Consider the following 10,072-nt stretch of genomic DNA (forward strand, 5'->3'; position numbering starts at 1 on the left):
GGAAAGGAGAAAGAGAAAGGTGGGGGGGAATGGGGAGAGAAACTGGAAAGGAGACGGAGGGGGCAAAGGGAAGAGGATGAAGAGAGGAGAGAGAAAGTAGACAGATAGGGAGAGAGAGAGAAACAGAGGGATAGAAGGAGAGAGAAAGGATGGTCTGACAGACAAAAGGATGGCAAAAATCTGGGAGAAGGAAAGGAGAGGAGGTGAGATGTGCAAAGGGTAAAGGGAAGGGAGGAGTGAAAAGAAGAGAAAGAAAAGTGAGGGACGTGAGGGAGGGAAGGCTGGCAAATTCCTGCATAACCTGCAACAGTGCCAGTCTGCTGGCTAGAAAGAATTGAGAGGGACCACAATTGTAGCCCTTTGGGATCATCACATTGCTTCAGAGCAACGCTTCCCCTCTGAATGACAACAGTGTGTGGTCCCACACCGAGGGGAGATCGCGGTGGTCAGGGCTGGAAAGGGAAGGGGTTTGAGAATTATGTCTGCACTCAATCCCACCCTTACACAGCCCAGACATCTCTTCACAGTCAGGCTCAATACTCCTTCGACATTGCTCAACTGCTGTGCTTGCAAAGAGCTTCACATTCTGAAGGGACCGAAAGGGGTCTGGAACAAACACACACACACAGGACAACGACTCTGGATGGAGGCGAGATTCTCAATGGTGTGGGCAGTGGTCTGGGAGACGGAGGGATGGAGCTGTGAGGCAGTAAGGAGGGCGAGGGACTAAAGGAGGGAGATTCACTTGGATCAGAGTGTGATGCTGCAGCCTCCATACTCAATGAGAATTCTCCAGAAGCCCTTTTCAGGGCACATTCTTGGCTATGTGTTTACACACACACACAGAGATACACACACACACACACACTCTCTCGCACACAATCGCGCAGAGATGCAGTAACCCTGCCAGCTCTGCACACGAGAGAAATCTGACAGTGACGTTGCATGCAAAACAAAATAAGAGATCGGTTTCTCTTTCTGTGCATTTAAACAGAAAATGTAAATACTGTCGGAAAGCTGGTCACAGATCAACTAACATTAGCTCACGAGGTGCGAGGCTTTGACAAATTTTGAGCCTGTTGCAGAGGGGTAATGGGAGACCTCTCCGTGGTGACTCAGCTCTGTACTGTCCCCTTTACTGTGACAGCAGCAACCAGCAGGATGTGGTCACACAGACCCGGCCAACTCTGTGATGTCACCAAGGGATGATGGATGCACGTGCGGCACAGTGTGGAGAGCACACGGTGTAGGAATTGGGCGGCGAGAGGGAATTGAGATGGGCCTGACCCAACAAGAGGCGCCAAAGCCTGGAGTGGACAGAGAGAGACAGACGGGGGGGGGGTAGAGAGGCGGACAGAGAGAGAGAGACACACACACAAAGAGAGGAAGACAAATACAGAAAGACAGTGAGACTGGGTGAAAGAGAGAGAGAGAGACAGGGTGAGAGACAGTGATGAGGGAGGCAGGTTGAGAGAGACAGAGAGACACGGTGTGTGTGTGAGAGAGAGAGAGAGCGAGACAGGGTGAGAGAGAGCAAGCAAGTGAGGCAGTGTGAGACACAGAGAGATAGAGTGACGGAGGCAGGGCGTGTGAGAGAGAAAGAGAGACGGGGTGTGTAAGAGAGAGAGAGAGAGACAGGGTGAGAGAGAGAGAGATACGGTGAGAGACATTGAGAGAGGCAGGGTGTGTGTGTGAGTGAGAGAGAGAGAGAGAGGGTGTGTGTGTGTGTGATAGAGAGAGAGAGAGACGAACAGACAGACAGATAAAAGACAGTGAAGTATAGAAAAAGGATGAACCTAAGCTGTTGTCACAGTCCTTTTCTGTGACAGGTCTCCCCAGGCTGAACTCCTCCGAATCACTCTCCCCTCTCGGAAAGTTCAATTTCATCCTTTAAAAAAATAAACTCACCCTCAACGTTAGGATTGGGTTGGAATAACTAATCATTATTTTAGTGCAACAACATTCAATCACGGCAGCTCAGTCTGGGAATCTCCTTTCCGGATGGCAGTTTCGAGTGTGGAGCAGTGGGGTGGGGGGGGGGCTTGTTATTAATTGGCAGCATGGTGTGGGGAATATCACAACCAATAGCCAGAGAGTGGAGAGAAAAGGTGTGTGGCTTGCTTCTGGCGACTCGGGAGAGAGACATTAATCTCTCGGCTGCTCGAGGTGTATTACCCGCGATGTGCTGTAGGTGCTGATGTTCAGGCCAGAGGTTCAGTTAAAGCCCCAGCCAGCTCTCTCATTGCAGGGGTGGATTCTGCTCATGTCCAGGTCACGGATATTCACACCCTCTCCCACCCTCCAACTAACATTGCACTCCTGCCAACTCCATCCCCCCCCCCCCCCTGTCATGACTGTCTCTTGGCTTAAAGTATTTTTCTTTATGAAGACTGAATACTAAGGTTGATGGGTCCTTTTTGAGAGAGACAGAGAGAGAAAGAATGAGCGAGAGAGAGAAAGAATGAGCGAGAGAGAGAAAGAATGAGAGTGAGCATGAGAAAGATTGATGGGGTGCAGGAATGACAGAGAGAAAGAAAGAGAGAAAGAATTAGACAGCGAGATAGAGACAAGAATGAGAGACCGAAAGAATGAGAGAGAGAAAGAATGAGATAGAATTAGAGTGAGACAGAGACAAGAACGAGAGAGAAAGAATGAGAGTGAGTGAAAAAATGAGTGAGAGACAATGAGAGATTGAGTAAGAGAAAGAATGAGAGAGAGGGAAAGAATGAGAGCGCGAGATAGAGGCAAAGAATGAGAGAGAGAAAGAATGAGAGAGAGAAAAAGAATGACAGAAAGAAAGATGAAAAGTAAGAGAGATAGAGAGACAAAGAACAAGAGAAAGACAGAGAGAGAAAGAAGAAGTCCTCCCACTGCCTCAGAGGTATCCAGGTGAGTGAGCGGTCTTGATAAGGCAGGTTTCATGAAACTGACTGACACTGCAGGGCCGAAGGAGAACAGACCGATAAAAGCCGCGATTCGAATGGTACCAGACAGCAGGCATGAAAGCCTCATGGGAGTGGGGTGTAAGGGAGGAGGGTCAGCTTCTGAGCTCGCCGAGAGACCCCGATTCTCCGAGAACCCATCCTGAAGTAGGTTGGCCAACACCTCACCCAGTACAAGCAGCACCACGGGGGGGAACCAGTCAGCACACAAACTCGCAAACAGTCGAGCCCATGCTGTCATGTGCAGCCCCGAAGAGAAATCTACTGAGGACTGGGAGAGTGAAGGTGGGGGGGGGGGCTGTTGTAAACTAAGTGAAGTATGGCTTTCTGTCTTTCTTTCTCGAAACAGATGGTACACAGGACAGTGGTACAGCAGCTTAATACCTCTGGACATTTCAATTTTTTTTATAGAAAACTGTGACAAGTCAAAGCTTCAGAAAAAGAACACTGAGATTCACAAAAAAAAAATCTTTTTTTTCCTCTAACTGGACAAGAAGCTTTTCTCAAAAGTTACCGACTGCTCAAGGCCCTAGAATTTCTTCGGGCCCCAGGCGGACGCCTGTCTGGGGGTGACCACAGTTCCAAACATGGGAAAATCCTCTGCACTGCTCACGTCTGGGGCCTGCAGGGAGACAGTGCCAAGTCAGACAGTCAGATTTCAGCCCCTTCATCCCGACGCCTCTACACAGTCAGCGTATCCGTTTCAGACACCTTACAGGCTCCTTAATGGGGGATGTGGGCCTCACTCACGTCCTCCCTAATCGCCCCTTGAATGAAGGGGTTTACCACGTCCCAGGGCAGTGACAGTCGGCCACGTCTGGGCCTGGGTCTGGAGTCTCGTGTTGGGCAAGATCAGGTGAGGATTTCCTTCCCAAGAGGACCTGAGGGCAACAGCTGGCACCTTCCCCTCGAATGGTCACCATTCCTGAGACTAGCTTGCGATTACGCGGCATGGTGACTCAGCAGTTAGTGCTGCAGCCTCACAGTGCCAGGGCCCGGATTCAATCGATTCCACCCTCGGGTGACTGCGAAGTTTGTATGTTCTTCCTGAGTCTGCGTGGGTTTCCTCCGGGTTCTCCGGTTTCCTCCCGCAGTCTAAAGATGTGCAGGTTAGGGTGAACTGGCTGTGGCAAAGGTCCCATAGTGTCCAGGGATGCATAGGTTAGGTGGGTTAGCCACGGGAACTTGTCCCATAAGATGCGTAGGTTAGGTGCATTAGCTGTGGGAAGTTGTCCCATAGTGTCCAGGGATGTGCAGGTTAGGGGGGTTAGTCAAGGGAAATTGTCCCACAGTGTCCAGGGACGTGCAGGTTGGGTGGATCAGCTGTGGGAAATTGTCCCATAGTGTCCAGGGGAGTACCCAGGTTAGGTGGGTTGGCTATGGGAAATTGTCTCACAGTGTCCAGGGATGCACAGGTTAGGGTGCATTAGCTGTAGGAAATTGTCCCATAGTGCCCAGGGATGCGCAGGTTAGGTGGGTTAGCTGTGGGAAATTGTCCCATAGTGCCCAGGGATGCGCAGGTTAGGGTGGATTAGCTGTGGGAAATTGTCCCATAGTGCCCAGGGATGCGCAGGTTCGGATGGATTAGCTGCGGTAAATTGTCCCATAGTGCCCAGGGATGTGCAGGTTAGGTGGGTTAGCTGTGGGAAATTGTCCCACAGTGTCCAGGGATGCGCAGCTTAGGATGGATTAGCTGCGGTAAATTGTCCCATAGTGCCCAGGGATGTGCAGGTTAGGTGGGTTAGCTGTGGGAAATTGTCCCATAGTGTCCAGGGATGCACAGGTTAGGGTGGGTTAGCTGTGGGAAATTGTCCCATAGTGTCCAGGGATGCACAGGTTAGGGTGGATTAGCTGCGGGAAATTGTCCCATAGTGCCCAGGGATGTGCAGGTTAGGTGGGTTAGCTGTGGGAAATTGTCCCATAGTGTCCAGGGATGCACAGGTTAGGGTAGATTAGCTGTGGGAAATTGTCCCATAGTGCCCAGGGATGCGCAGGTTAGGGCGGGGATCAGCTGTGGGAAATTGTCCCATAGTGTCCAGGGATGCGCAGGTTAGGGCGGGGATTAGCTGTGGGAAATTGTCCCACAGCATCCAGGGGTGCACAGGTTCGGTGGACTAGCTGTGGGAAATTGTCCCGTACTGTCCAGGGACATGCAGGTTAGGGTGGATTAGCTGTGGGAAATTGTCCCATACTGTCCAGGGATGCACAGGTTAGGTGTGTTAGCTGTGGGAAATTGTCCCGTACTGTCCAGGGACATGCAGGTTAGGGTGGATTAGCTGTGGGAAATTGTCCCATACTGTCCAGGGATGCGCAGGTTAGGTGTGTTAGCTGTGGGAAATTGTCCCATAGTGTCCAAGGACACGCAGGTTCAGTGGATTCACTGTGGGAAATTGTCCCATAGCATCCAGGGATGTGCAGGTTAGGTGTGTTAGCTGTGGGAAATTGTCCCATAGTGCCCAGGGATGTGCAGGTTAGGTTGATTAGCTGTGGGAAATTGTCCCATACTGTCCAGGGATGTGCAGGTTAGGTGGATTAGCTGTGGGAAATTGTCCCATAGCATCCAGGGATGTGCAGGCTAGGTAGTTTGGCCATGGGAAATGCAGGATTACAGGAATAGGGTGAGTTCAGGTGGGATGCTCTTTGGAGGGTCGGTGATGACTCGATGGGCCGAATGGCCCGCTTCCACACTGTAAGGTTTCTGCGATTCCAGATAGATTTGCTGAGTTTAATTTCTTACACCTATGGATTCCTAGGTCCGCTGCACCAGCATCTCCCCACAGACGAGGGAGAGGTTGGGAAGTTAGTGTGGTGCCTGTCTGCCCCACCAGCCCCACTCCGGCCACTCCGAGCCCGGACAGTTCCCAGTGACGCTCGCTCCGAGTCCGAGCGCTCACCTTGTTGCCGGGTGCGTTCCATGGAGCGTCTCTCACCACAAAGCCTCTCGTCGAGCCTCGGGGCTCTTCCTCCAACCGGGACGGGGGCTTCATGTACGCCGCCATCGTCTCCGACTCCACGATCGCCATCATCTACACGGCAGAGAGAGAGAGGCCGAAAAGGGAACTGTGTTCAGAGGCACTGAGGAGAGACCTTTAGCAATTCTTTCATGGCTTCAGGGCGCATCGTTGGCAAGGCCCGTCTCCAGTCAGCCTTGAACTCAGCCACCCACTCGGCCATTTCAGGAGGTGGTCAAGAGTGAACCACATCACCGTGGGTCACAAGTAGACCACACTGGGTAAGGTGGGCAGATCTCCTTCCCGATTGGTGGGCCAGTGGTCACCATTGAGACCAACTTTTGTGCAACTCCAGATTTGTTTCCTGAACTTGAATGTCATGGTGGGGTTTGAGAGCATCTGCCCAGACTAAGAGGAAATGATTGCACAAGGGGGACAAGAGAGGGGGAAGGTCCTTTTGATAGTACCCTCTTCCACCTGAGGATGCCTCCGAGGTGCATCACAGCCAATGGAAAGCTTTCAAAATGCAGGATACGGGGAACTCTCCGCTAACCGCGATATGGTTGACATCTCAGTGCTCTCTGGGAAATTAGGGATGGGCAGTAAATGCTGGACTGGCCAGACATCCACATCCCGTGAATGAATAAAATTACAAATAGAAGTACCGAGGGGAGGTAATTCCTTTTTCTCTCAGAAGGCAATGAGAATTATTCTCCCCGGAGAGCACTGGACGCTGAGTCATTCATGGCTGAGTTAGTGGAGGGGGGGACGACGAGGGTGGTGGGGCGGAGCGGAATAGCAGAGAGTCGAGGCCAAATTCAGATCAGCTACATTCTGGTGGAGCGACGGGGCAGATTCAAAGGGACTACTCCTGCTGCTGGTTCCTGTAGCAAAAATGGACTGAAAGTTCAAATCGGTCAGAGCATAATCTGGGACTCGGCAACGGTTTTTAGCTGAATCATCGTTTCAGTAAAAACTGCCGAAAATAGAAACCGTCAACAGCTGAAGACAACATAATCGGCATTTACAAACCAAATACAGAAAACGTTTTGATTATCCAGCACCCATGGGAGTGTGCAGTCGATCAGATAGTTTGGATAATCAAGAGGTCGACATAATTAACGTAAAAACAATGTAATACAGGAGATATACACCTCACTGTTATACTAAAATTATAACGTATCATTGCCTAAAATAAACCTCACTGGCTGACAGCCTTCTCACTCTCACCCTCAACTGACTACTCGGAGATTGTGATATTTGAGGAGAAATTGAGTCATCTGTTGATATTTTGTGTGGCCGTTCGATTGATCAAATACATTTGCATTGAGCTAAGTAAATTATAAAAGGATAATGACTGGACAGAATAATACGGTCAACTCCACAGTATTTGAGGTGTATAATTTTTTCCCATTTATTGAGAGTGACAGTTCATAAGGTGCCGGTTAAAAGAAAGTTTGCTGTACTTGCCAAATTATTACCAATAAATAACAAACAAGATACTTGGGTCTGAATTCATTAAAACAAAATTAAATTAGACCTAATCCCGAGTGATCACATTTCCACTATAACGTCATCAGTGAGTCATAGAATCCCTCCAGAGTGGAAGCAGGCCATTTGACCCATCAACTCCACACCGACCCTCCAAAGAGCAGCCCACCTCCCTACCCTATCCCTGTAACCCTGCATTTTTCCCATGGCTAACCCACCTAGCCTGAACATCCCTGGGCACCATGAGCAATTTAGCACGGCCAGTCCACCTGTCCTGCACATCTATGGACTGGTGGAGGGAAGCGGAGGAAACTCACGCAGACATAGGAAGAACGTGCAAACTCTACACAGACAGTTCCCCCGAGGCTAGAATTGATCCTGGGTCGCTGGTGCTGAGAGGTAGCAGTGCTAACCACTGAGTCACCCTTAATAAAATCATCATTAAAACAAATGTCAATGCAAAATGTGCGGAGTGTAAGTGGTGTCTCTGTGTCTGAGCGAAGGTGTGTACAACTGCCCTTGAGAAACTGATAAGAGTGGTTGCTCGGTTATTTCAAACGGCTACTGAGACTTTAGGTCAGGGCTCACCCATAGGCCAGGCTGGATAGAGGTGACAGATTTCCAAAAACTGGGATTATTTTTAATCAACCTGTTGGAACACATTATGACACATTGCCAGAGCGTGGGCATGCCTGTGCCTGCTACCCCTAGTTCAAGTCCCACCTGTCTTGGAGTTACACCCAGATCAACCTGCCTTCTATCCCAAAGACAGGGACATTATTACTGCACTGGTACAATCCTTTTTGTAACAACAATGATCGCAGTCACAATTACTGAGACATTATTAATTCCCGGTTTATTTAATGTGAATTCCTCAGCCTCTGCGGTAGGATTGGAACTCTCACCTTTGGGTCACCAATCCAGATCTTGGGATGACGAGTCTCATGAAATAGCTACTATGCACACACACAGACACACACACACACACATACAGATACTCAGGCACACACCCCCTCACACACACACACGCATACAGATACTCAGGCACACACACCCTCACACACACATACAGATACTCAGGCACACACCCCCTCACACACACACACGCATACAGATACTCAGGCACACACACCCTCACACACACATACAGATACTCAGGCACACACCCCCTCACACACACACACGCATACAGATACTCAGGCACACACACCCTCACACACACATACAGATACTCAGGCACACACCCCCTCACACACACACACGCATACAGATACTCAGGCACACACACCCTCACACACACATACAGATACTCAGGCACACACCCCCTCACACACACACACGCATACAGATACTCAGGCACACACACCCTCACACACACATACAGATACTCAGGCACACACCCCCTCACACACACACACGCATACAGATACTCAGGCACACACACCCTCACACACACATACAGATACTCAGGCACACACCCCCTCACACACACACACGCATACAGATACTCAGGCACACACACCCTCACACACACATACAGATACTCAGGCACACACCCCCTCACACACACACACGCATACAGATACTCAGGCACACACACCCTCACACACACATACAGATACTCAGGCACACACCCCCTCACACACACACACGCATACAGATACTCAGGCACACACACCCTCACACACACATACAGATACTCAGGCACACACCCCCTCACACACACACACGCATACAGATACTCAGGCACACACACCCTCACACACACATACAGATACTCAGGCACACACCCCCTCACACACACACACGCATACAGATACTCAGGCACACACACCCTCACACACACATACAGATACTCAGGCACACACCCCCTCACACAGATACACACACATACATACAGATACTCATACACCCCTCACACACACATCCCCTCCCTTCCTCCCTCTCTCTCTCAGCCTCGCCTGATTTGACCTGAGAGCCGGGTTTTCTCTATTCCCGGGAGAATCGATGTACAAGCTGGTGCAGTAAAGGTGTGAGGACTTACGTATTCTTCCTCTAGGTTGAGCAGATGATCGATGGCATTGTCAACATGCTCGGGGAGCCCAGTTACTGTCACACGGTTTGGGTCGTCGGAGCCAGGCGGTGGGAACCGGATGTCGACCTGGTACGGGGGCAGAAACGTGTACGCATGTTATACAGGAAGTACCTAGCCATGGGTAGTGCTCTCACTCCCACCGAGTCAGAGAGCACTATCTCACCATTGCATTTAGCCTAAACATGCCCCCTGGTGGTTTAGGAATAAAAAATAGTTGCATCTAGACTAGTTTTACGACTACTGCGCATCAGTCAAGACCGCTGCTGACCAGTGGCCTGGTCACTGACTAGGCTGGTGAACATCACAGAATCCCTACAATGCGGAGACAAGCCATTCAGCCCATTGAATCCGCACCAATCCTCCAAAGAGCATCCCACCCAGATCCAGCATATTCCATAACCCCACACCTACCATGGCATATCTACCTAGCCTGTACATTCTTGGACGCTATTAATAATTTAGCATGGCCAAGCCACCCTAATCTGCACATCTTTGGATTGTGGGAGGAAACTGGAGCACCCGGAGAGAACCCACACAGATACAGGGAGAATGTGCAAACTCCACACAGTCAGTTGGCCAAGGGTGGGATCGAA

The 10,072-nt window shown here is 50.3% G+C and overlaps 1 long non-coding RNA gene across 1 annotated transcript; it reads right to left on the reverse strand.

Moving 5' to 3' along the window:
- Positions 1–2,786: 2,786 nt before the first annotated feature.
- Positions 2,787–9,621, reverse strand: LOC122547398. Its single transcript, XR_006310990.1, has 3 exons — positions 9,429–9,621; positions 5,837–5,968; positions 2,787–3,564 (listed from the first exon to the last, which is right to left on the reverse strand). It is a non-coding gene; the product is annotated as an uncharacterized LOC122547398 (long non-coding RNA).
- Positions 9,622–10,072: the final 451 nt, after the last annotated feature.

The sequence above is a fragment of the Chiloscyllium plagiosum genome, unplaced genomic scaffold (assembly GCF_004010195.1).
Source record: "Chiloscyllium plagiosum isolate BGI_BamShark_2017 unplaced genomic scaffold, ASM401019v2 scaf_2196, whole genome shotgun sequence".
In the NCBI taxonomy this organism is placed as follows: Eukaryota; Metazoa; Chordata; class Chondrichthyes; order Orectolobiformes; family Hemiscylliidae; genus Chiloscyllium; species Chiloscyllium plagiosum.